Genomic DNA, 27023 nt, shown 5'->3' with positions numbered 1-27023 from the left:
GCCTTGGACGTTGCCGCTTACCTAAACACAGCATAAAAGGTGAAACTCAAGCACTTAAAGCTGCATTCATATATTCTTTTACCAATGAACCCTTTTAACAGCAGACATAAGAACCTATCAAACTAGGAGGAAAAGCACAGGTGAAACTGATAGCCTTAACGAGGGCTCAGTTCCATAAAGTGTCCCAGTGAGATATTCCAGTGAGCCAGCATGCACAATACCAGAACCTTCCCTAAGTGGAATGCAGCTAAATTGAATGTGATTAAATACACCTGTGCTTCTCCTACTCTGACATCTCAAAATATCTGCTGGCAGAAGGGAAAGCGGTTTCAAACACAGAAATAGACGTATGAATCTGTTGTATCCCATGTGAATGTGCATAAGAGGAGCTGATAATGTTGGTGTCTGAATACCTGGAGTTACGGTGCTTCCAACTTAAACAGACAACCAGAAGAAAAAGTGGACCTCAGATAACATTTCCACCAAACTTCAGATAAAAGGTAAACTGTCCAAATATGTAGACACCTTTGGTAATTTCTGTGGTTTCCAGTGTCCTGCCACAGTATGCAGCTACAAGCTACAAATGCTTGTGGCTAACCTGTTACCAAACAATTGCCACCTGAAACATCCAACAGGCATGGAACAACATTAACATTCATTAGGAGTCCTGTTTTCCTTCACCTGATGAACATTAGTAAACTATGTACCTTCTTTCAGGTCTGTTTTTATCTCCAACAACCTGGGGAAAATATCTGGCTCTTTAGCTAACTAGCTAGGCTGCTACTTGTCTGACTGTCTATCTCCAACAACCTGGGGGAAGTATCTAGCTCTTTAGCTAACTAGCTAAGCTGCTACATGTTTGACTTAAATTCTTAAACAACTTAGGGAAAATATCTAGCTCTTCAGCTAACTAGCTAAGCTGCTACATGTTTGACTTAAATTCTTAAACAACTTAGGGAAAATATCTAGCTCTTCAGCTAACTAGCTAAGCTGCTACATGTTTGACTTAAATTCTTAAACAACTTAGGGAAAATATCTAGCTCTTCAGCTAACTAGCTAAGCTGCTACATGTTTGACTGACTTTCTCCAACAACCTGGGGAAAATATCTAGCTCTTTAGCTAACTAACTAAACCACTACATTTTTGACTTCCTTCACAAGCTAGATGCTAGCTTTGTCATTTGGTGCTGGGTAGGTAGCATACTTTGAGTTTATAAGATCTTTTTAGATTAATAGCTGACTGTTGTGGTTGTAAATGGACTTTGTGGACAAGAAAACAAACCACAAAAAGCTAAAAGTGGCTAAAAAAGCTCTGTGGAGCTAACAGGAGCTGCAGAGCAGTGTTTCATGGGCCCTCCGGTGGCCTTGGGCCAGGGTCATCTCTACTCCTTGACCTCCCCTGATGTTGGGTCTGCTGTCTGGATTGGAAGTACGAGAAAGCACTTGTTACATTCAAATATCTGGTTCAGGATTTATCTGCTGAGTGGTAAAAGGCTTCCATTTTCCCAAATCAAGCACAGTGATGTCACCAATATACTAAAATGATGTCAACTTTAAACCGCTTTTAGAGCTAGTGCTAGCTACCTTCATTGGAAAAGAGTTGGCAACACTGCTGCAGAGTTAGATGCTAATTCTTGGTTGGCCCAAGTGACTCCTTTCATTATTATTTAATTCAGGAAAATCTCAGAAAAGAGACTTAGAGAGAATTACCACCCAGAGTTTTTTTTTCCATCAGTGGGTTGGATAATGCTGAAGCGGTGGATTTGCCATGCTAATGGCACTGCCAAATGCAAAGACTAATAGCTCAGCAAAACATAGAGAGCAGCAGGCAGGTCACCAGACTCTAGTGAAACATACTTGAAAACGCTGATGCATACAGAACAGTCCCTGTACTCGTTATTGTGACAAACTGTAAACAGGAGTACAAGAGGCATTAGCATACAGGTGGAAAAGACTGAGGCGCAGCAGCATCTGATTTCTGAAAACGCTCACGATACCAAAAAAAATGGAGACATTGTCTTTCCATGCTGTTTGATGAGAGTGATTAATTATCATGCATATCAAACTGTTTTGACAGTAGTTTGGCCCGTTTCCTGGATTCCAGGTAAAATCGCCTTCCCCATCCTCTATTGATTTGTGCATATTGTATTTCTTCTGCTGCCTGCTTTTTCCTCTCCTCCTGTCTTTTGTTCTGGTGGTCCTGAGAGGATTGTGGGCCCAGCTTGTCAGTGACTTGCCAAACCTGATTAAGACAAACTGGTCTGACTCCAGGCCTACCTGATACCATGACACAGCCTAGATTTTAAGGTCATGGACTCATGTTTTATGTATGTTAATGATAGAATAATGAAGCGTTACATGTTACACAACCTGTTGTTTGAGGTCAGATGTCAAGGCAATGATGGTAGACAGGAGAAGGATAGTCTGGTGCCTTGCCCAGGATCATGTGGAAATGCCAAACCCAGTTGAAACTCCATTATTCAGAAAACTAATTTTATATGTGAAAGTGAGAGGAGGTTGTAAGTTTGTGGCTTTGTAGGCTCCAGACATGGATGTTTTCTAGCAACCTGTTGCTGGTTTTCTAGCTGTTTTTTGGGCATGAAAAGCAGTTGTTTTGTATCAAGTTATTGAGGATAGTGCTTCAAATATTGGTTTCTTTTACCAAGACCTTGCTGTGTTTCCTGCCGGAATAGTGGCCTGAAAAGTTGTTGCATTTTAGTGAGAGAAACTGAGGTATTTTAAGCCAAAGCATGACCATAACCAAATGTTTTTTGGGCCCATTTTGGAACCAATGTTAGGCAGAGCATTGTTTAAACAAAGTTTGTAACGTAGCTGCTAAATATTAACGTGCAAATGTATCAAATCCATGGTTTGCAGAAAAGTGCGCCGCTATTTATTCTGGTGATTGGGTTGACATATTTCAAATTTTGACCTTATATTCCGATGCAAAATCCCAACATTGAATTTCTCAAATGTTCAAGGACCATCCGCACTTTCTTTGTTCCTCAACAAATGATCAAAGGATGATCCATTCTACATCTGCTCGAGCCTCTTTACAACTTCACAAAAGAAATCCATGATGCAGAGTTGCTCACACACACCAAGAGGATTATTTCCTCCCCCTGTTGAAGACAGTGGCACTTCAGATTCTTTTCAACATTAAGTCTCTTGACAGCTGTTTCCATTGACTGACAGCCCAGTGATCAATAAGCACTCTGTAAATGCAGGTCCCCACGACACAGCACTTGAAGCAGCTAAAGAAAACAGTGATTAACAAATGTTAATCAGGATTTTAACAACTTGTTGAGGAGGAATCATATCTAGGTAATCCGCTAACTAAAGGTAAAAAGAGAAACACCACATGGCCACTGACACAAGCTGAATCAATGAATGGACTTAAAGTGATAGTTTGAATTTTTTAAAGTGGGGTTGTTTGAGGTTCTGTAATCAGTCACGCCTCTGGTTTGGAAAGGCAGGTGGGAGTACCACCAGCAGAGCTAATTAATGTCCTGCTGTGGACGGGGGGCAGCAGCAAAACATATTTTAGCAACCAGTATCAGTCTAAGTGTACGCTATACTCAGAATATTTTCACTGCTCTACCTTGACATCAAAAAGCTCTTTACAATGGGGAACTGAATAATCACTAATACTGAGTCAGAGGGGTGACGCCTACATGTCTATGCACTGAAAGACGATGAACTCTATGCAAAGTCAAAGAAAGTCCGAGAGTTTGTTAGATTTTTTGTGAAAAAGAGAGGATTTGGGGATCTATTCTTTAAATACCCTTGTCCCCAACAGCCCAAATCTTAATTTGGATTTAAAACCCTTTCTTTGACTTTGCATACACTTCATTGTCTCTAGTATACAGATACCTAGGCGTCTTCCTATCTTTGTCCTTAATTTTTTGCTTTTCTTTTGCTCTCTCTGTAATAGCATTTTTTCTTCAGTCTGTTTAGTGCAGTGAGATTAAATACAAAATCAATGCAAAGATGTGGATAGACCCAAATTTGCACCAGGAGATGCAAACTCACAAAATGTGCGTGTTGCTGTTTTTTCTTTGTGTTTTTTTAATCCCACAGATGAAGTGTGAGAACTGGTTCCCAAATTAGAGGGTAATCCTTGACATATACTTGATAATACTTCTTAATATAATAAATTAATTGATTAAATTTCAGCTTCTTAGCAATGGTGTTAAACTCATTATGTTTATCATGGTAGAATAAAAAGCTGGCCTTTCATCGTCAACCAAAAAGCTATAAAACTTTCAAAGGGATGTCGAAGAAGAAAGTCAACAAGCAGGAGTAGGTGCGAAAGAAGTGACATTTTAAACAAGAAGTTTTCTGAAATTTAAGAACTAAATTAAACTGAAGCACAGAGAACACAAAACTAACAAGGCTGCAGCCTCCTTCCTCCTCTCAGCTTCACTAAATGGCATTTCACGTTTTCAGCTGCACCTAATTACAACCTGCCACTTGCTCAGGTAGAGCAGGCTAAACAGAGAGCAAGCATCAACATCTAACAAAAATAATTAAGAAAACATTAATGTAAGATTTCTTAGTTACTGCTGACATCACAGTTTGTCTATGGGTGCCATACACACCAGTGAGCGCACCAAATGTAATGTAACGTCATTGATAAAACATAGAATAAATTGAAAAAATTGGACTAAATTTATAATCAAGCAGACACACACAAAAAACTGTTAGTGTTAGGAAAACAACTTTCACAATCACAGTTATAAAAAAACATGTTTTTATCCTTTTCTGCATCCATTACTTATTTTAAAAAATGCTGAAATTATTCTGTTTTGTTGTCTTGATAATATTTCCTCTCAACCCAGTTATAGTCTTACCTCAAGTAAATCAGTCTTTCCAGAAAAATATCCAAATGTGCCTGTATATGCGACACTACAGACAAATACATTGTTTTTAGATTTCCAAATGCATTTTTAATGTTAAGCATTTTGAATTGCCTGTTTCTTTGTCCTGATCATTTGATAAGATCTACCATTGTGTTTACTTTCACAAAATATTCTGTTTTTTGTCCTATTCTGGAAAAGACAATATTCCTACTTAGCTGTTTACATGAAAATGAAGATTCCGCTAATATTTCTGTTTACGTGCAGCTCTGCATACTCCACTTAATGTGCCCTAACATGTCGTTTATCACGTCAGAATATGGAAAATTGGAACAGCTGGAGCAATTTACACCATCTTGATTTTTTTTTAGCGTCAAAATAGGATTTTTCCCAAGTTTTTTCCCGCCGGTAGTGGACATGTTAAACCATGCGAACACAGCTTCCTCTGTCATTCCTTCAACCAACTTCTTGAAAAGGTCTCCATTGCGTTATCTGTTGATATCCAAAAACGTGTTGATATCCAGTCTTTTATAATTTTTAAAAGTAGGTGTTTCTACTTCTGATCAGATGACGTGATCTCACAGAAATACATGAAATGACCATGACCTCTGCACATGTGGTGTGGTGGTGAAATTTGTGTGTCCACCAACACAATTTGTGTCACTACTACGTGATGCGGTGTTAAGAGGTCGTGGTCATGTCACAAATTTCTTTAAAACCATGGTTGGACCCAAAATGTGGGCTTTGCTTTTGGGCATGCATCTGTTCCCCTGCCTTGCAAACTGTTGGCTAGCTGGTTTGTGTATAACACACAAAGCTGACAGAAACAGGCAACACGACGTGTGTCATAAACGGCGGTCCAAACCCCAGTTAAGATGCACATTCTGTGCCGTATACATGTTCAAAGAATGCTCCTAAAACCTGAATAATATTCTGATCCCAACTTGTTGCACGTTGCTGCTTGGTCAGTGCTGTTCACGTCTACATATTACACACGTTGGTGTTTCAGGAGAGCGTGTCAATTTACTCTTGTCAGATGCATTGTGTCTTAAAATACGTGTCTATTTTTACAGGACATGCAGTTTCTGCTCGTTAAGTGCATCCAGTGTTTTTCAAAATAAACTTACAACATCCATTAAACAACTCGTATTTATATTTAATTCCTTGTGCAACAAAAGCACGTGGTTAGCTTTAGAAAAAAAACATGGTTTGGCTTAACATTTGTACAGGAAGCAAACACTGGGCTCATGGGTGAAAGTCCGGGATATGTTTGACCCATCCACCTCCTCTCCCTCTTGCTCGCCCTATAGGGACTTTCCAGGTCCTGATATTACGTGGTTACTGGCAGCATTTCAAACTGACATTGTACAGCAACATGTAATACCACACCCAACAGGTGCTGTCCGGTCTTGTTATTAGACGAGGAGGCCCGTCTGCGTATCGCACTGATGTGACAGGTGCTGTTCAGCCGGCCGGGGGCGTATCATAGCACTGTGAAAAGTTCCATCCAGTCGCATTACAAACTGATGCTGCCAGGCAGTGTATCATACCACCACAAAAGAGGGCTTTTGGCATCAGTATCTGATGCAGAAATTGTTGACAAATTGAGTTCAGAATGAGAACAGGCTGGCATATCCTGCGTCTTGATCAGAAAAAGCTACACTGGGAACAAGGCCGAATACGTAATATCCAAATGAAATATGCTGTTTACAAGACAAGGATCATCTTTGGAATGATACTGAAACACTTGTGTGAATGTAAATATAGTCAGTAAGACCAAATACCAGATGTAGACGGGTATAGAAAGCAGGTATGTATACAGAAACTCAGGATACAGTATGACATAATGGACTAACTCACACAACTCATCAACAGATGAAACAAGCTTTTTCACCCTGACATGAGGACATGAACTAAACACACAACAGGTAACAGCTCCGAGAGGTGAAACAGGAGCACGCCATGGCCTTGACAGCTCTCTGCTGCCATTAAAGAAAAATATATTAACACTCAATTTTACATATGCACTTTGATGTATTTGCCATTTACAGGAGGCGCATTAGCCAGACTCTTTGTTCACCGCGTTGCTCTCGTACTCTGGCACCAGTGAGTCCATTAAAAACTGTGATTTTTCCACAACTAATTGTGGCACTCTCGAACCGGCCTTTGAGGCTCTCCTCTTCATCAGCATGTTACAGGTGCATCTGCATCCACCCGTGGCCATTTAGGGGCCCGCTTACAGTGACACACACACTCATATGATGCGTGCAGACACTGTGAGTCATTTGTATTGTGAGCAGGAATAACTATAGCAATGTGGTGGGTGTTTTGACTGTCACCCAGCGTCGTCTCTGGCCGTCAGATGGGACTGAGTAATGAGAACAGACGAGTTTGATTGTAGTGCTAATAACATCTCGCCGTACCTGGAGCATTTACACGAGCCACTAATACATTCTTTTAAAGTTAAAATATGTAAAACTGTGTCTGACATCCGTCACCACACGAGAGCCGCCTCTCTCCTGCATCTTCTTTAGTTTGTGTTTTCCTCTTCAGAAGCTTCCCGCTTCATATGCAAGCTCACCGCACCAATTTATACCTCTCACTTGCTACAAGAACCACGTTGTTAAATAATTCAAGTACAGTATGTATGCGTTTCCTAAACCACTGGTACTTGATAGGTTTTAATTGACAGCTAAGGTTGAGGATGGCACCATTCAAACTGAGCCTAATGGTGTCTTATTTTTCCTCGAAATTGAAAACTCTTTAACAGTGATGGGATGAAATCTGGAGTGATAGCACTGAGAGGGAGGAGGAGGCTGATTTTTTTTGCCTTGTGGGAGTATATTCATTAAAATAAAGTTACCTGTCCGTCAGTGTGGTGAGCGGACCTGAAGGCAGAGGGCTGATTGTGTGTGAAACTGCACTTCCTGTGGGCAGACAGCCACAGTCTTCTGAGATTATTCCCCCAGTAGATGTCAGTAAAACATTCCCATCCTCGGTTTATTCCCCCCACCAATCTTGGCTCTTACAGTATGGCAGGTTTTAAAAAGTAAATATAATGTCAACTCACACTAAGCCTTTAATACCAGCAGCCCTATTTTCAGATGCAACGTTGTAATAAATCAGGCGGGAATTATCCTTTCTCAAACAAGTGTTAAGCGGCTAAATCTCAATAAGTGCCAGTCAGTTATGATAAAACGAGTCATTCGGCTGCAGCAGCTGTCTGCACACGCAGAGAGAGGAGGAGGAGGGAGAGGACAATGTATACAACGTGACGAAGAGCAGGACTTCATGGCCAGATAGTCAACAGGCTCCCTGCAGGGGACTGAGTTCATGGACAGCACGAAGGGCACAGGACATCAATTTAAAACTCTTCTATTGTCTACTTTTAATTGTTTCCATTCGGAATTAGTTGCGAGAGATATATTTAATTAAGTGGAACTGTTTAGTGATTTATTCAGTCTTGCTCCGAGATATTCAGAAGCTGATTTGTCTCCCTCCCACTGGCGGATTGCTCCTCTGTTTGACTGGAAATAGGATTTTGAGAATGGAAATTAAATTTGGAGACTTTTGCGGCGTGCTTTGGGTGACAGGAGTTACAGAGAGCAATGTCCCCTCAGCATGTCCATTATATGTGATCTAAAAGAGGTCAAATTTTCAAACATGCACTGGCACATTTTGCTGTCTCCCCTCTCCAAATTTGCGCTCTCCTCGGTGCTGAAAGTGTGCGTAAAGCTGCGGTAAATCTGCCCCTTATTTTCTGAATGGGAACACACACACACACACACACGCATGAAAAATCTTGCACTTCTGCCAACAAGTGAAATAAAATGAATGAAATCGTAGTTAAATAGCCTCCAAACGCATTAAATAAATATGAAAGTGCCTTGAACCAAGTCCTAATGGGCTAAATTCCCTTTGAAAATTGGTGGCATATGTCTGATCCCGCTGGCGCGAGGCTTAATTGGTGTATTGGCGAATAATACAATTAAAGGCTCTGAGCGATTTTGATATTTTAAATCACGTGTTGCTGCTGCTGCTGCTGGACACGCTCGGCCTGGTTTCCCCGAATCTAAAAGGCAAATAACGACTGTCATTATCGTCAAAGAAATGCCTGCCTCCTTCTTATAGCTCTTTCTCTCCCTCCCTCTCTCCATCTCTCTCTCTGTGTCTTTCTCTCTCACACACACACTCACACTCTCTCGCACACACTTCTCCCCCACCTTCCCACTTTCTCCTGTGCAGCCGAGGCGCTTTTCGTCTCCAACGCCTGTCTCCAGAAGCATGTCCTCAGACATGCAGCCGCGGTGCGATGAAGCGGACCAAAAGACGCCACCAGCATGACAGCATGAAAGCAGGTAAGCCCATACCTGGATAATCTATCCCCCCTTGTGAAGTGTTTTCTCTCATAAAACGGGGAAAAATATGAGAGTCGATAATTCTCGAGCAGGTTTATTTGCCTGTAAGAGCAGGAGACAGAGCGCCTGTTCCTGCGGCGACTGAGCGAGCGGACAGCAGGCTTCATTAATCTGCCTTGCTCAAGGACACTCCGACAGAAGGGACTAGTTGTTGCCAGGGATCGAACCTGAGACCTCACAGACACGGGACTGTGCCAGGTCGCGCACACAGCCGCGCAGACACCTGTAATCATCATCCTCCGGCGCGTAAAAACACGAAGCTCGATCATTACACTAATATTCCGAGAGGGTTTTCTGACACTCAGTGGGTCAAACTTTATTTCCAGGAAGGTTTAGCTCAACAGAGAAATGCAGATTGTTGTTATGAAGATGTGATGCCATGTAATCGGCGCAGAAAACAGGCCTGCCAATATCTCCTGCTGGGGAAGCTTTGCACGATGAGCGCAAGGACGAAATGTTTTACGCTTGAGCCACAGCTGCCTGTGCCAAATGGCGCATCTTGGACAGAGAGAGCAGAACAGAACTTTCTGTGTGGCTTATGTCATATAGTTTGCGCGCACCTGCAGCTTAAAAATAGTCCCAGAATTATTCTGTAGTGTCGTTTAATGTCATCCGTTCTGTTTTCCAACCAAATACATCCAAGCATCCCGCACCTATGCGCGCTGTCTTCAAATCTCCGCTGCAATAATCACAGTTAACCCCAATTTATCGGGATTTCTCAGCAGCTTTTGTCTTTAAGGGATTTTACCAACTGTGTTTTCATCATTACTTAAGAAACGTCAAATGGTTTACCAGTGATGTTTGCGCTCGTGGCACTCTAATGCGCGTTGGATAAAAGCGTCCTTCGCGTCGTTTCATTCCTGCCGTCATGTAACAGCTGCTTCCTCCACAATTCTCCTCTTTTGATTTTCCATCTGGGCTAAAAACACTCGAGTCTAATCGTCCACACGCAGCAGAGATGCAGATCTGTGTGAGGCTGTATCCGCCAAGGAGCACATTCCTCTCTCGTCTCCTCAATTCGATCACCCACTCTTGATTTCAGCGCCTTTGATCGCCACAGCGAAATGCACAAAGAAGCTGCTGCTGCCATATGATTCCTGCGTTTTCAAGTCAATTAAAGAACCAGTCAAACCGCCCACGGAGTGATGCTTTTCTACGTGCGTTAAGATTTACAAACCTAATTAAGGCTGAGAGGTGATTTCGCGTCGCAGCCGCTACCTGCGTAAAAGCGCAACGCTAGAGCAGACTTGAGACGGCGCAGGTTTGTGTCGGATTGTGTTACAGCTGAGGTGTTTTACGCGCAGAGTGGATCTCCCAAATTATGCTCTCAGCTTGTTGCCCGTAAATCTGCTGGAAGCTGCTGGACTCGGTGTTGAGAAGGTAAAGCTGTGATTTATTGAGCTACTTTTCCGTTTCCACATTTTGAGGCTGCATGTTGTGTTATAGAATCAGGATGACATTTACTGTACATGTGAGTGGAAAAAGGGGAGTAGATGTTTACTTGTGCTTTAATTTGGCTGGATAATTCAGTGCAGTGGGGCGACTTGTGATGGATGGATGGATGGATGGATGGAGGCAGTTCTGGTTTTGGATCATTTAACTTCACTGTGACATTAATAAAAGAATGAGAGTCTGCTTAAGAAGAGCTGGGAAAACTGAAAATGAAAAGTAATTTTGTCCCTGAGAAGGAAAATCAGATTAGGATTCTCCGGATATTTCTGCACTGGCACTAAGACAAAGTATGCTCTGTATGAGCTTCCTTGTTCCCGAGGATGTCTGGACTATTTTTTATAACACAGAGTACAGTGGGTCTGATTATTATTTTGAGTGTAATATTTTATCAGGGGTTATTAAATGAGTATTTACAGCAGGGTCCCAAATAATACTGCAAACACAGTTCACCTGTGGCTCCAACCCGAGCAGAGATTTGATATTCATTTGGCATTTGCTTGTGCAGTGCATGAATGAGTGCTGTGGCTTGACCTTGATTAAGTGGCTGGCTGTAATTGGTTTTGTTTGAAGAGATGGCAGGTAAACAAAAAAAAGCACTGATGTCGCCGTTAGTGTCTGTTATTGTGGCACCGTGTAGGTCGATGCTGGATTTGTTCTTGCACATTCGTGCACATCTCCAATTGGGAATCTGATTTGGTGCCTTGCCAAAAAAAAGAGGAGGTGATTTGCATTTTGCTTCTGTCTGGAATCCATTATAAAGTTTCCATCACTTCAGCCGCGCACTGGTGTTTTTCAAATAGCCCTGCAGGGGAACAAGTTTTTGCGTGCAGAATATTGTTCATCCATCTGGGAAAAAAAAACCCCAGATCCATATTTGGTATCAAAATGTACCTGATATCGAACTGATCACAGCTGCTGTACTCGAGGAAAAACATAATTTGGTGCTTTTTGTGGGAATGTTAATCTGTGGTGGATACTTGATCATGACTGGGTGTCGTCTGCTGCAACACTTGAACCTAAGGCTTCACAGAGGAGCTATTACTTTACCTGTAGATAAAGATTTCTGACAGCCCATTACATTTCCATAGAGAACACAATGTGCAGGCCCACAGAAAACCTTTAGGTTTCATAAATCACTGGAAACAATCACAGAAGCTCTCAAAGCGCAGCAGGAGTGAACAGTTTCTTTAGATGTGAATAAAAGTCTCTGAATGCACATTGTGTTGTTGCATATTCACATTATAATCATATTGCCCATTGTAGAAATGTGATTGTAATGTTTAAGTGGTAAAACAGTCAGTTTTCTCTTAGTGCTGCCGTGTGGTAACAACTTAAACAAGACTGCTTCACTGCACGACCCACTGCTTTTGTAACAACTCTCAGCTTTGTCAGTATTATTATATACTTGTTAATGTACTCAGCTTAACGCCTCATTTCCACATGACTCTGTACGTATGTGAGTCAACCTGAAGTCCATATGAGAGCCTCCATGATCTCCGCTGTGGCTGCAAAAGTCCTTTAATTTCATAACAGTCAGAAATTAACCTCGAGTGCATTGCTAGAAATAAACTTTTGCAGATTTTGGATAGAAAGCATGCACTGTGCCACAGGATATTAGCACAAAGATGAATTAACTAACAAACAACACCATTTATACTTTCTCCTTTCTTTCTTTCTTTCTTTCTTTCTTTCTTTTTTTTTAAGGCAAAAAATCGACAGTATGTTTAGCTAGCTAACTTTGGTAGCATGCTAGCAGTGTAACTTAAAAGAGTGCATGCATGGTGGTATACGTTCATTCATTCATTCATCTTCTAACCGCTTCATCCTTTTGAGGGTCGCGGGGGGGCTGGAGCCTATCCCAGCTGACATCGGGCGAGAGGCAGGGTACACCCTGGACAGGTCGCCAGACTATCGCAGGGCTGACACATAGAGACAGACAACCATTCACGCTCACATTCACACCTACGGACAATTTAGAGGCGAGAGTGCTAACCACCACACCACCATGCCGCCCAGTGGTATACGTCTATTACGAAAATATTTCACAATACCAGCAACACACTAAACAGGCCAACATCCTCACTGAATTGTCGCCATGTATTGTTGGTTCTGTTTTTGTCTCTGTACAGCTGCATACACAAATTATATAAGATTAATCGTTCCTCTGAGAACCTCTGTGGTTTCCTATTTGTTTGCAAAACTCCTTCATATGCTTACATCTTTGTTTTTTGTTTTTTTCCCAGCTCCAGCCTGCATTTTCCTCAAGTACGTTGATAAATGTGAACTTTTGCGACAGATTTTGGACAGACTGTACCAGAATTAATTAGCATTAAACTGAATGAGCCAATGTTTTGATGAAATTAATACAGCTCATGTACTGTCCCCATTACGTGTCCGTATTGGCCATCTTAATGCATGACCAGTGAAAATGTATCAGTGAGACAGTAACAAACAGTAAACAGACTTGGAATGTCTCCTAGTTAGCGGAACAAGTTGCAATATAATAACAACACAGCTGGTCAATGAGTGCTGAAGCTAGCCATCAACAGCATAAGCGCCGCATCTTTAACCACCTAGAACATGCGAGGTCAGGCGCTGGGCGCTACTCTTGTGCCTTTTTGGTGCCAGCTTTCAAGAGTGCGGCGACAGGTTCCCGTTTATCTGAAATCCTGAGTGCAGAGCTGATCTGTGTAGGCCTATCGTCTGTGGGACACATGTAAAGCTCTGGCAGCCCTGCACTAACATGACTAACTTCTCCTTCATATTTACCACGGACTGATATCTGTGGAAGAAGGGAAGGATGTCTTTCGGCTGTGATTGGATGTTCCTCATCACATGACATGCGGTGCGCGCTGCTGCGTTCCAAAAGGTGAACACCGTTTATCTCAAAGCGCAGCCGTCGTGCCCTGAAAAATGGGTGCTTTGGAAGGCATGCATGCCACACGATGTCACTCTAGCGTTTGAGCGCAAGGAAAAAAAATATTTTAAAGGTGCAAAAAATGTGTACGGCCCCTTAAAAGCAAATGATGCGCTAATTAACATTAGCATGTAAATTAGTGTCATTTAAACACCAAAATGAATCACTGTTAATGTCAATCTGCGCACTAATGAGCTAACACTGCATAGACGTCATTCTTAGATGTTAACTAACATATTAAATAACCAACTACTTGTAGCCATTGCTTTGAGGGAATAAGAAAAGTGTAAGATGAGGGAGAAACCCTCGTAATGCGCCCACAGACTTTGTTTACTACTGGGATTTCTCTACTCCACAGTGCACAGCATATCTCTTGCAGTGTATCAAAATAAAGGTTGTTCTATCAAAATAAAGTCTATTACAAGTTCAGTACTTAAATCAGAGGACAGAAAAGAGCTATTTATACTTTTTTTTTTTTTTTTTTTGCTAAGGGAAAAGTTTAACGGCACATTTAGGTACCAAACATTGGTTGCATGCTAGCTGTATAAAGTGCATGCAGAGTGGATAATAGTACAAAATATTTAACAACACTGGCTGCACACTGAACAGGCCGACCTCCTCATTTTAATTGTTGCACATATTCCACACGACTGGATCATGTATCCTTAAGGGTCTGTGAAGAGATGCAGTTCCTTACGTTAAAAAACAAGGAGCCTACTCTGTATGCTACACAGAAATACGGACACAACACTGTGGAGATGAGGTGTTAGTTTCCTTGGTACTATTTTAAGGCATATTTAAGGGCTTTAAAACAACTTTTCACATACATCTGAATAAAGGCTTCCACCAGTCTTACCGATGCTCTCGCTTCTGTGCAAGTTTGCAGAAGTTTCTCTGTCTTGTTGCTCTCCATCTCCACTTATCATCCTGTTTGACATCCTGATGGTGATGGATGAGGTTTGGATGCGCCGTGACTGAACAGTTATTTGATGGGTTTTTCAATTTCTGCCAGCCCACTGAGGTTTACCGAGGTCAGACATGCCGCTCCGTGTCTTTTTTCTCCGTCTTCAAGTGCCCTTCCCCAACCCTATTGATATGACATTAGAGATGCAGATATCATAGACTGTGCATAATTCCTTACTGGAGGTGTCAATGTGTCTGACTGTGATAGCAAATGATGGCACGCATCGGTTTGTGCATCATGCACGGCGAGCAGTTTTCCCATGAATATTGCCTACTGGCATGTTGGTTAACGTAGATAAGAGTAAAATGACGGAGCATGTTCATTCACATATCTGTCTCCCACGTTTTAAGGAGCGACCACAGAGAAGTGATACTTGTTGCCCCCTGTGATGATAACATGACACAGACAGGTATGATCTATGGTTGGGTGTTTGCTGTTTGTTTTCATATTGAAATTATGAGGACATAGACCAACACTGTGCTTTGTTATAGCTAAATGTGTATGCACACACACACAACAGAAAATATGACTGTTTCTTGGCCGCGCGGAGGACAGAGAGAGGAGGAGAGATTGAAGGAGGCGGCTCATGCCAACGCTTCTACCTACCATGAATGCACACATATTCCTAAATCTGTGTTTTTGGCAGTGGTGGAAACAGCGTTTGAGGCGAGGTTGCTTTTGTAAAAAGTTAAATTTAGCCGGTGGGGTGCCTCATTCCATGGACATAAGCTTCTCGGTTGTTGAGCGGCTGCACAGTGCACATTAGTGAATCTGTGTAGCTGGCACACACAGAAAGGAATGTCTAATTATCACGCTTTCAACCGCAGTAGGCTCCTCTATTTGCACTGAGCTCCTGCTCTAATCGCTTTCTTTTGCTATCATTACGCACTTATTTATTTTATTTTTACGCAATTAAAAATTTTATTTTTGCTCCGTGTGGATGAGCTGGGAAGTCCACGCAGCGTCGGCTGGGTGTTGAAGGAAGGTCTCACTGAGTAGAAACAGAAGATTGGCTCGGCTGGTGTGTGGAAATTTGGTGGAGAAGCTGAAATGAGATTTTATGACGGGTGTTTTACATCAGTAAACATGCAGTGTACAAATGTGTGTAGATACGAATACGAATGCATATTTTATTTTTGTGTCTCGTCGTTTACATGACCCATCCCTCATGGGATTATTCAGACACATTAACTAACAACCATCCAAATATCCCAGCATGTCTAACAGCACAATACATAAATGTCAACCATACAGAAACATAACAGACTGCTCTCATGCACTGTTGGTATGTACATGAGAAGTACTACAACCCAATCTGTATACAACCCAGGTAATAGAAGAGGGGTCATGTGAGAAGTGCACTGACGGGAGTACAGAAGGAAATAATAAAAAGGCTGAAAGTATGTGTAAGAAGAGAGGTTTAATGATGAATGCTTGAAACAGCACACGTAACTATGTAACTTCACTTGCCTTAACCTAACCTACATAATCTAATTTACGTATCTTTACTTGCCTAAACTTAACCTACTTAATTTTAATTGCCTAAACCTAAGGACTCCCAACCATGTTTCTTTTCCAAACCTAACCTACATAACTTTACCTGCCTAAACCTAAGCTACATCGATTTACTTGCCTAACCCTAACCTATGTAATTTTACTTGCTTAAACTTAGCCTACTTAATGTGACTTGCCTAAACCTAACCTACATAACCTAACCCTCTTAACCTAACCTACGTAATTTCACTTGCTTAAACCTAACCTACATAACTTTACTTACGGAAACTTAGCCTACTTAATTTTATTTGCCTAAACCTAATCTACATAACCTAACTTACATAACCTCACTTACATATCTTTACTTGCCTATACTTAACCTACTTATCTTACTTGCCTTAACTTAACCTACGTAATCTAATTTACATATCTTTACTTGCCTAAACTTAACCAACTTAATTTTAATTGCCTAAACCTAAGGACTCCCAACCATATTTCTTTTCCAAACCTAACTTACATAACTTTACCTGCCTAAACCTAAGCTATGTTACTTTATTTGCCTAAACCTAACTTACATAACCTAACCTTCTTAGACTAACCTACATAACTTTACTTGCTGTAACCTAACCTATGTAATTTCACTTGCCTAAACCTAACCTACATGACCTAACCTACATTACTTTACTTGCCTAAACTCAACATCCTTAATTTTACTAGCTTAAATCTAACCCACCTTACCTAACCTATGTAAATTTACTTCTTTAAACCTAGAGTCGCTCAACCATGTCTGTTTTTTTTTTTCTATTCCTAACTTGCGTAACTTTACTTTCCTAAACCCAACCTACATAACTTTCCAGTAAGTACGCAACGTAATGTAACGTAACGTAACGTAACGTAACATTAAGTGTCTAACATCATTTGTGGGGCGCTCACTCTTTAGATATCATACAAACTGTTGTATGACAATACGTTTAACATAAACATCTAAACAAAAGCACAAACCTCGCACAAAGCAGTTGCCAGGGAAAGTATTAGACTCATATCTAAATATGGTTTCATCAGCTAAATGTAAACTGTATCCACATTCAAAGCATGCAGATTTCCACATGCTGATGCCGTATCTTCAGCTAGTGGGACAAATGGCTAGTGTATCCTTTAGTTGTGCTCCTTATCAGATGTTGAGTGATTGCAGAGCTTTACAATATGAAGTGCCACTAAACCACCGTACGAAGTGGCATTGATTGGAAAGGATGGGAGGAGGGAGATTCCTCCTTAAGGTCATTATCTAGCAGACAGAAAGAGTTAGACGAAACAAACCAGTGTAATTGCATTTGTAGCAAAAGACTCGGAATCAATGGACTAAGCACTACTTACAGCACTGTGTCAGCATATTTCATCAACATACAAATGGATTCAGTGACCCTGTAATTGCTCATAAAATCTATTCTATGAAATCAGTTCCGCGGCCCCGAGACGACTGTGGTCTGTGTGATCCAGGCCTGGAATTTTGTAATTTTAGGGGCAAGGCCACTTGGCCTCCAGCGGGGCAATTTGTTTGGGGGCCAAAGGCCACATGACAGGGCATCAAGGCCATAAGTTAACAAAAATGCAATTCTGATTGCAGACAGATCCATTTCCGTAACAGTGTTACACCACCTCTAGATGAAGGCAAACATTCAAAAGAATAATTTATTATAGAATCTTTTTAATGAAGACATTTTAAAAACAAGTTGGGGTAAATGATATAGGTAGGCTATATGGTGAAATACATTTACATCACACCCATAAGCATGTATGTGTGAGACAGACATTCAGTGTATGTAGTTTACATATTTTGGCCTAAATAAGATTTATGTGTGAGATTGTTTCTGATGGAGAAATGGTCGATATTGAAATTAATAACATAAAAAACACTTGATAGCATTCTGAATTAAATTATTTTCTGGAGCTGATGACGGGAGTAGCAAATGAGTGAGCCATTTCACTCCTTTCTCATCCCTGGTGAGAGATGCACATGCACAGTACCAATCGGGCAGGATGCACCAGATTAGGTGACAATACTGTGACTTCTTCCAGTCTTGTTAGAAACTTAAAAACAAGAGCTCTGTCCAGCTTGCATTTACTCGACATATTACATATGTTGATCACAGGTGCATTTGTGGATCCAATCTGAGGTTCTACACTAAAATGAAAGCACTGTTGTTAAAAAATAGTGTTCTATTTCTATATGAATTAGAACAACTTTTTAGTTTAACTTTGACTGTGCATGGTGCTCTGCTGCTCTGTTTGTGCCCAGAGTGTGTTCTGCCGCTCTGGTGCTTCAACGGTATATTCAGCCCATTCCAAAGTCGTCAAATACTTTCACTTTGTCTGTGAGTTTGGTGTCAGACACCAATGCCAAAAGCCACCTTTTGCTGTGGTATGATATGCAGCCAGGTGGCATCAGCTTGTAACGAAGCTGGACAGAACCTTTTGCAGTGTAATGATATACCGCCAATTGGCCAGATGGCACCTGTCACAGTAATGTGTATGTGGATGGGAGGTATGAAATGCCACAGGATGGCTTCAACTTGAAACGCTGCATCATATAAGGAGCTTGAAGTACCGTATGAAGTGAGCAGAAGGGATGGTGGATGAGTCCAACAAACCCGGACTTTGACTCAGGAGCCCGGTGTTTGCTTCCTGTATGAATGTAGAGTCAAACCATGATGTTTTTTTCTATACCTAACCACATGCTTCGGTTGCCTAAGGGCTCATTTATGCTCAACGTTAAATACGGATCCGGATACAGACGGAGCCTTCTGTCCGTGCTCTGCGTTCATATCGTCCGTATTTCTGCACGTTTCCATAAAGCTTACGGATACGGGCCAAACGGAGCAGTACCACCGAGAACCGTGGACGCAGTGTTGCTGTCACTACCCGATACGTAGCTCTAGTGAGACACGAAGAAGAAATAACAATTCAGTTTCTCTCATCGGCAGTACTAGAGAAAAGAATTCTCCGTCCTCCAGTCGCGACGTATTTAACGGCCTCACCGACCACCGCCTCCTACAACGCTGCCTATGTTTGTCTTTTATGCAAGAGGTACATTATCAATATCTCCTCCACAGTCGCCATATTTGTTTTTGTCATAAACTTTAGACGCTGGGTTGCCCCCTGGTGGATATATTGGTTAACATCCATGCCAACGTAAAGGGCGCATGGAAGTATGTGGACAGTGACGGTAACATCGTTTGAAACGGACGTATACATTTTCGTACGTAAAGGGAGCATAAATGAGCCTTAAACCTGAACATGTGCTTTTGTTGACATACTGACGTTGGTGGCTGCATCCCAGAACATCAACAGCAGATGCAAGATACCCACCGTGAAATATGCACACATGAAAGTCCATAGTCAAAGCGGCAATATGTGATGACTTGGGATGAGAGTGTGTTGGTGTATTTCAATTTACACTCCAAATTTACGGTTCAGTTTACTCGGAGTGACTGTTTAGAAATGCACACATTACTGATTCCCAATCAAGTCCATGTACCAACATTCTGTTGCCAGGGTGGACTTGACAGGAGAGGGCAGAGAGGGCAGAGAAAGAATACAACAAAACAGACAACGAGCGAGGCACCAAGGCCAGAGTGGCTGATGGGCATTCGATTTTCAGCAGGGCATCAAAACCATGGCAGTCACGGCTGGTGGTGAAACACTCCTGCCCTGGTTTCTTGTCATTCAGAATGCATCTGACAACATCAATAGTGATCTACGTGGCAGGCATTGGAAGAATTTGACATGGATAAATTGTTTCATTCAAGTGTTTGACAGTAAATCGTAGTTCAACACTGCTGTCATGTCTGCAGTCTTTGGATCAAAAAATCATTTAGCACAGAGTGAGGAGAACATATTTTATTTTCAGTCCCAGTAAAGGCAGTAGTAGCAGTGAGATGATAGTCACTCATTGCTCACGATTATTTTAAACCTGCACTGACTGATTTTTTGGCCACTTGGGGGCAGTGGAAACAAGTTGTTCGTACTGTGAACTTTTAGGGCAGTTGTTGAGACTTCTAATAGTTCACAGTGCTAATAGATGACAGTTAATTAAACTCCATTTTAGAAGAACTGATCAGATTCAGTTGATGCTGCACTCCAGTTTTAACTCCTTGACGCGTTATTGCCATGTTTTATCCCGTGAAATGATCTATTATTACACTTCTAATGCATATGTTTCAACAGGAGTGCCATACAGCAATTACAAATCAGTTTCATAATGAACACTGTATAAACAGCAAACTGTAGACTGAGCAATTGCTCACAGCAGCATTCTTGTCACTAGAATCAGGAAGTAACTCTTCAGGTGGGCTAAGTGCCCTTGCTTTAAATCAGGTCACCATGGTGATGCTGAATTGCAATCAGAAAAGGAAACTTGAATTTGGTTATATTTTAGAGGCGATGAATAGCAAAGAATGCTGACGTCTAACCCGGGCTTTCACAACACAGAAATAAGTCTCCTGTCCTTCACAGTTGTGTTTTACAGAATTCTTTTTAATGAAGCTGGCTGTATTTTCATCGGTAATGCTACGTTACAGTGCTCAATAATCCCTCCATCGTAGCACTGTTTATCACCACTTAATGCCAGCATAATAGGACCGTACATTTCAATCATTGTGAAAGTCTAAACAGCAGCCCAGTTGCGGCAGCGGCAGCAGCAGTTGTAGTACTACCCTCAAAATCTCTGGAGATCCCTTTGAATGTTCTCTGCCTCCAAAAGCCTCAGGTGGTCCTCAGTCTTGCCGCTCATCCAGCAATAATGCCGTGCGGCCATTCCCTGCTCTTAATTACTCTAAACTTCAGTATTAGATAATTCCAGTCTACTACTTCAAGCTCTGGCTCTGTCGTTATCACTGGCTCTATAAAACATTCAGTGTGCCGTCTGCTCTCATCGGACCTTGGCAGGGAGGGCTTATTGTAATTGCCAGCAGGCCTAATTCCTCTATGATGGGAGATTGTAAGACACGAGACAGAAAAAAAAGGTAGCTCTCCATCTCACCTTCACAGTTGCAGTGCACACACATTTTGAAGAGTGTTTGGTGAGGTGGAAAAAAGGAGAGACAGAAAGTAGGTCTAAAATTACTGTACGTTTCCTGTCTAATTTTTGTGCTGCAACTTTAGCAGCGGGGGGAACGGCTCAGGCTGGTGTCACAAGTTCTTGTAAACGGTGCCAACATGACAGGGTGCCCCTAATATCTCACTGTGCTGCTGCAGATGCTGCTTATGTGGGTGGTTTTGAAGTAGCCCTGTGTGACTTTTTCTTCTCGTGGGCCAGGAGCACTAACAAGCAATTAGCCAACAGGAAGAGAGCTTGCTATTTCAGGGGGACAAAATCCAAAGCTTACAAAGTCTCAGACTCTCTGACTCTTCTTTTTTTATTTTGGACACGAGCTTGTTCCAGGAAGTGAAAGCTACCGACACTGATACAAAAACATCTTACAATAATCTGGACAGACACACAGGACTGAGGGGCTCATTTGAACATATTTAAAAAGGAAGAGGAAAATGCCTGAACACTCGAGTGGACACAGAAGCATGACCTTGAAGAGCCCATTGAGAGTTTTGCAGATTTAATACAGATTACACTGCAGTATGTGCGATGCATTAGAACTAGCAAAGCGTTAATCCATCCACTTTTAAGTGCAAGTCAATGAGCTGCTGGCAGCTGACTTCTATTTGAATAGGCAATAAAAGTCAAACTGTACTCCTGAAGGTATTGCTGTCCTAATTACAGGCCTGCCTGAAGCTGATAAACAGAAATGATCGCCAAATGGAGGCACCATGTACTTGACGTCAATAATGAATCACTGCCCTCTTGTACTTGTCATTCTGCCGTTCAGCCTGAATTCAGTTTGTTGGTCTGCTGGTCAGTCTGCACTTTTGGTCCACACCAAATATCTAAAGGAATGCTGGGTGGACTGCCACAAAATATGCTACAAATATTCATGCCCTGCAGAGTTAACCTTAATATCTTAAGTGATCCCTTAACGTTTAATGCAGCTCCATCACAAAATCCAAACTTTTAATTTGACCATTACTTCGGTGCATGACCTGCAAAGCCATTTGCATTCCGACCACAGCTCTACTAGCAGGCTGACGTAGTAAATAAAGATGGTGAACGTAGGAAACATTATGCCTGCTACCTTCTACAATCAAGGTTCTGCTTCACCATCTGTGTCACCAATTTCCCATCTCCAAAATGTTCATAAGCATGGGTCAAAGCTTCTCCTATCAAGTCTGTTTTCATAAACCACAGCTTCTGCATGGGAGGTAGTGTACGCCTCTTTCAGGCCTCGTTTTGTGCACACACAATGTTAATAAATAAAACCCCAGGCCCCCAAGCCAAATTTACATAGTGGCTAAACCGTGTTACTACAACTTCAAGATCCGTCAGTGATGCCACTGATGATGCCTTTGGGCCCATGAGTTTTTCTTACGGACTTACATTGAAAGGGATGCCTGTAAATGAGTGGCTACATCACAACCTCTGCAAAATGACTTGTTACACTTTCAAGATTTGATCAATTTTGTGCGGTAACATTTGCCTTGCCTTTGCCTTTTGTCTTGAAGGGTTGTGCAAGTTAGCCTGCTCAGCTGGCAAAATCTCTAGTGTGCTTGCTGTAGGTACCCCTCCAGAATCAGGTTTGGATCTTCGGGGACAGTGTGTCAATTCTTGCTTGTTACTTTGTCTTTTCAAAATAAACTCACAGTGTAGGTGAATAAATGGTATTGTTAGGTTTACTTCCTTAGGTTCAGGCAACAAAAGCATGTAGTTAGTTTTAGACAATGATGTCATGGTTTGGCTTAAAATAAGTATGTTTGTTACTAGCATAATGTATTGTCACTTGACATACATCACTACCGTAGCTTGCTACACCATCTAGCAAACTTTGTTATTAAAAAAAACCTGATTAACTTTTGGTTTTGCACTGAACACAAAACAGTGGTTCCGGTTTGTTTGACCCATCCACCTCCAGTCCAGACTTTCTAGTTCCTTAAGTAATGGCAGATGCTCAGAGTGTCAAAAATGCCCCACCCTGTTTATCTAATACCACCACTCAGCGCGCAGTATCTGAAGCAGCGGGGCACTGACCAGATGAGTTTTTTCCCCGAAAGTATCACTTCTTGAAAATGTTCTAAATTAAATCATAAGTACATTGGGGATTGCATAATTCAGCATTAACATCTGCCTTCCGCTGGCACAAGCCTGAAATTGCTGCCACAAAAAAATTCTGCTTAACATCCCTTTTAGAAGCACATGGAAGGTTTTCTCCTTCATCAATCAGGTCGCAGATACTTGTAAAGAAGATAAATCTGTGCTTTACTGCATGCTGTAATTACAATCTTAATCATGCTCTGTTAGCAAAATGTGTCCCTTGGCTTCGTGGAGAATTTGAGTTCCCCTGTGACCAACACAAGTCCATTAACCTGAAACCGCCAGTAAAAATGGAACACCAGAATCCCCCTTGGTTTATTTCACAGTGAAAGATATCTCTCCATGGGGGCATTGCAAGGAAGTTCAATTCTTTTGCCTTCCAATAAAAGGAAGGCTATTTAAAACCACTAGAACTCCTCTCTACCTCAGGTTTGATCATCACTAACTTAAAAAAACATGCATTGCTGAAATAGCTTGAGGGTGTTTTCTAGGGTTCAGCAAATGTCTTCTATGCACAAGTAACAATGTGTGCAGTCTACAGATTGTCCAAAACTGTGTCAAACAACCATCCTCTTCACATTCCCAGCTAGATAAAGAACATGTGTGGAATCAAAGCCGATTAGAGCTGCCTCGAGATGGACGACTTGACACAAAGCTCAATACTGTGTACACACGCAACAGATAAACATGGGCCCTGGCCCTGGATATTATGGATCAAATCAAAAGGTAAACAGACACTACAGCACTTGCTGAGGGAGCGAGGTGGTGGACGAGTGGCGGTGGCTGCTGCGCATCCCATCCTGAGCCAATATTATGAAGTCCAGTGACAATCACTGTCTGTTATTGTTATTGGATTCTGTGTCTCGGTTTATTCCTGTGCTTTTGCAAGTGAGGACCTGTTTATTGCCTCAGGTACAACCGGGTTCATCCTGTGTTTCTTTAATGCCGTGAGGCATTGTAAACTGTAGTTTCCTTTTATGTGGTCAGCCGGTTCAATTTATTGGCTCTGTCCACACTGTCTATTTAAGAGTGAACGTGAGAGAAAACCCAGATAATGGTAGTAAATACCACTGTGTAGTCTGATGGCATACGTTGAGTGTCTGCCTTTCCTTCAGAAAAGACTGTCATGTTTGTGCAGTGCCTTGGGGGCCCATGGAGGAAATCACTGGAGTATGAAGACATACAGTATTATTCCAAGTTGCACAGGAAACGGGGTCATGAGATACTTTACAGGATAAACATGACCGGTTTATTTGAGAGAGAAGACATAGCCTGAGATTACACGTATACACACTTGATAAGTACAGCGTGACCGAGTCGTCTGGGACGTGGATGTCTCATTCCCTTCCTTCAGGCTTCACTTTGAGAAGCCAGTGGACATTGTGCTTTATCCAAAGCTTTGTACAGATTCATGGTTTGGCTTGACATTCTCACAGAAGATCCCTGAAGGTCTGAGTAACTCGTTCCAGGTGAATGATTTGACATTTGAGAGAAATGCCAGCAAGAGGGGAAAGTGGGCACTTCTAGGTTATCCCAGCTTGTGTGTGTTGTGGAACTTGTAGGGCTTCCTCTTTGCATTCTGCAGTGGACACGCAGGCGAGTTCTGCATATTTCCCAACCAGTTTTTTGAACCTCTCTGGCCTCCCGATGAGCCGCCTCGCCGTGTCAGAGCATGGAACCCATCTGAAATGCTGTTATTTGACTTGACAGGAACAGGACTGCCAACAGAGTCCAGAGACTACACTGTGTCAGTGGAGCACAAACAGACTGTGGGATAGATTTACTGTGTGAGGCACCCGCAGCCCCTATGTTCACACCCTCTGATGGCCCTTTTTGACATCCCTCTCACAAACAGAGCAGTCATGGCAGAAAAAAGGCATGTCTGATCATATGAAAAAAGTTGAAGACATGGTGAGATGAGAAATACCCTCTCCAAGTTCTTACACTGTGTTGCTGAACTGATTATTCTGCTCTTACTGACAGTATATGTCAAATAGCATTTTTGAGTATTTATATACAGTCTACCCATGTAAGACCCTCAATTTGATCTACTTGTAAGTTATTAAAGGGTAACTTAGATATATTGGTTTTGCTGACCTCCAGTGGTTTCTGGAGGTTTCACTTTGCTGCACAGATGTAGAGGTGTTGTGTGTGGTAGTAGGCACACCCATCCGAGATGCAGAAGTACTTTATACTTTAACTAACATAATACCAGACTGAGAAGTATCATCTTAGTGGTCAAGAGTTCTGAGTTTCACCTCTGACCACTCCCAGCATTTTTAATACCTCAGTAATGTCATGGCAAGCTGACACACCCTGGAATACATTTCTACATCACTGCAGGAAAGTGAGCAGGTAAACGACTAGAGACACAAGATGTTCAGCTGATCTTGGTCATGTTTTAGGTGCCGTTTGCGCGTTTATCTGTTTTGTCAACAGGATTATCGAAAAACTATTGGCCCATGAAACTGGGTGGAAGGGTGTAGCATTAGCCAAAGAAGAACCTGTTTGATTTTGGAGCAGATTCAAAATATGGGGCAGATAAGCAAATTATTTTTCACTTTGTTGTGCAGTATATGCACCTGGCTCTTACTCCAGATGTCACAAGCAAACATGGAGGTGGCTGAGACAAAATGGCGGCGGCTAGCAGTGTAGTGCCAAAAACAGCAATAGTACCGACAGAGCTAACACTCACTGGGGTGACGTGGGGTTGGAACCTGAGGGTGGGCGTTACACCTCTGCAACGACACCGTCCTGCCACTGTTTGTCAGGACAGCCTTATCAGGGGTGCTAACAGCACCAACAGTGCTAACAATGGCAACGGTGCTGGTGCTGACGGAGCTAATAGTGTACCGAGAGTTCGTTTACACTGACCAGGGCGACCATCCCAGCTCACCTTATCAGGGCTAGCCCAATCCGGAAATCCATCGGTCCTTTACCTCTGGAGGCACAGCCTGGAGTTTTTCGACTAACAGAAGTGCAGGGGTCTCGGCGATCGCTCACGCCCTTCACTTCCGGTGGTGCCCCCAGGGAATCTCTGTGTTGTTTACAAATACTTCGGGTAGAAAACCAGCAGAGTTTAGCTATATATCACATTTTTCACGTCACTATATCACCGTGTAGACTAATCTGATGTTTGTTAAGTCTATAAACACAATGATCAAACAAACGTTAATATTTCTGTGTGCACGTTTTGTAATTAATAACATGGTTATCGTAGATTAGCTGGGCTAACCGTTAACTGTTAACGTTAGCTGTTAGCAGTGTCTGTAATAATCATAGACCGTATAAACATAAGGTAATAGCTAACTCAATAAACGGTCCGTGAATAAAATATTTTTTCCATCGGATATCTTAGTTACGACATGATTGAGCTAGCAAAGCAGTTTTGTGTTGCTATGTGTGGTATTTATTCAGTTTTGGGAAATCATGATGTCTAGAAAGCATCAGTGGCTGCAGCTGACAGGGACAGTTAGCAAAGCTAACATCAGGATGTCATCTGTTAAAACCCTCCCGTTGTTGGACACGACATAAAACTACTCCAGTTAGCTCAATCATGTTGTAACTAAGACATCTGCTGGGAAAAAAAAAAAAAAAAATTCACGTTGACGAGATGGCGTTTTGGGTGGAGCGGTTGCTATGGACACGGAGCTTGCTGTTTCTGTAGGTACACATTTCCTGGGGACACCTGCACGTCTCGGCCATGCCCCCTCCATTGTGATTGG

The 27023-nt window shown here is 42.0% G+C and overlaps 1 protein-coding gene across 11 annotated transcripts in view; it reads left to right on the top strand.

Annotated features, from left to right (window-relative positions):
• Nucleotides 1-429: 429 nt before the first annotated feature.
• The window catches only part of chrm2a (cholinergic receptor, muscarinic 2a), a 127153-nt gene continuing 100559 nt past the window's right edge, over nucleotides 430-27023 (top strand). For 9 of the 11 annotated variants that reach the window (XR_007448423.1, XR_007448420.1, XR_007448427.1 and 6 more), the window contains exon 1: nucleotides 8947-9216. The gene's annotated coding sequence lies outside the window, so the exon portion shown is untranslated. Of the gene's footprint in view, nucleotides 501-8946; nucleotides 9217-10576; nucleotides 10657-27023 lie in introns of those variants that run through there. The other 2 variants (XM_049566865.1, XM_049566866.1) reach the window with 2 other exon arrangements.

This window comes from Epinephelus fuscoguttatus, linkage group LG22 (genome assembly GCF_011397635.1).
Source record: "Epinephelus fuscoguttatus linkage group LG22, E.fuscoguttatus.final_Chr_v1".
In the NCBI taxonomy this organism is placed as follows: Eukaryota; Metazoa; Chordata; class Actinopteri; order Perciformes; family Serranidae; genus Epinephelus; species Epinephelus fuscoguttatus.
This window is presented reverse-complemented; position numbering and strand designations above follow the sequence as displayed.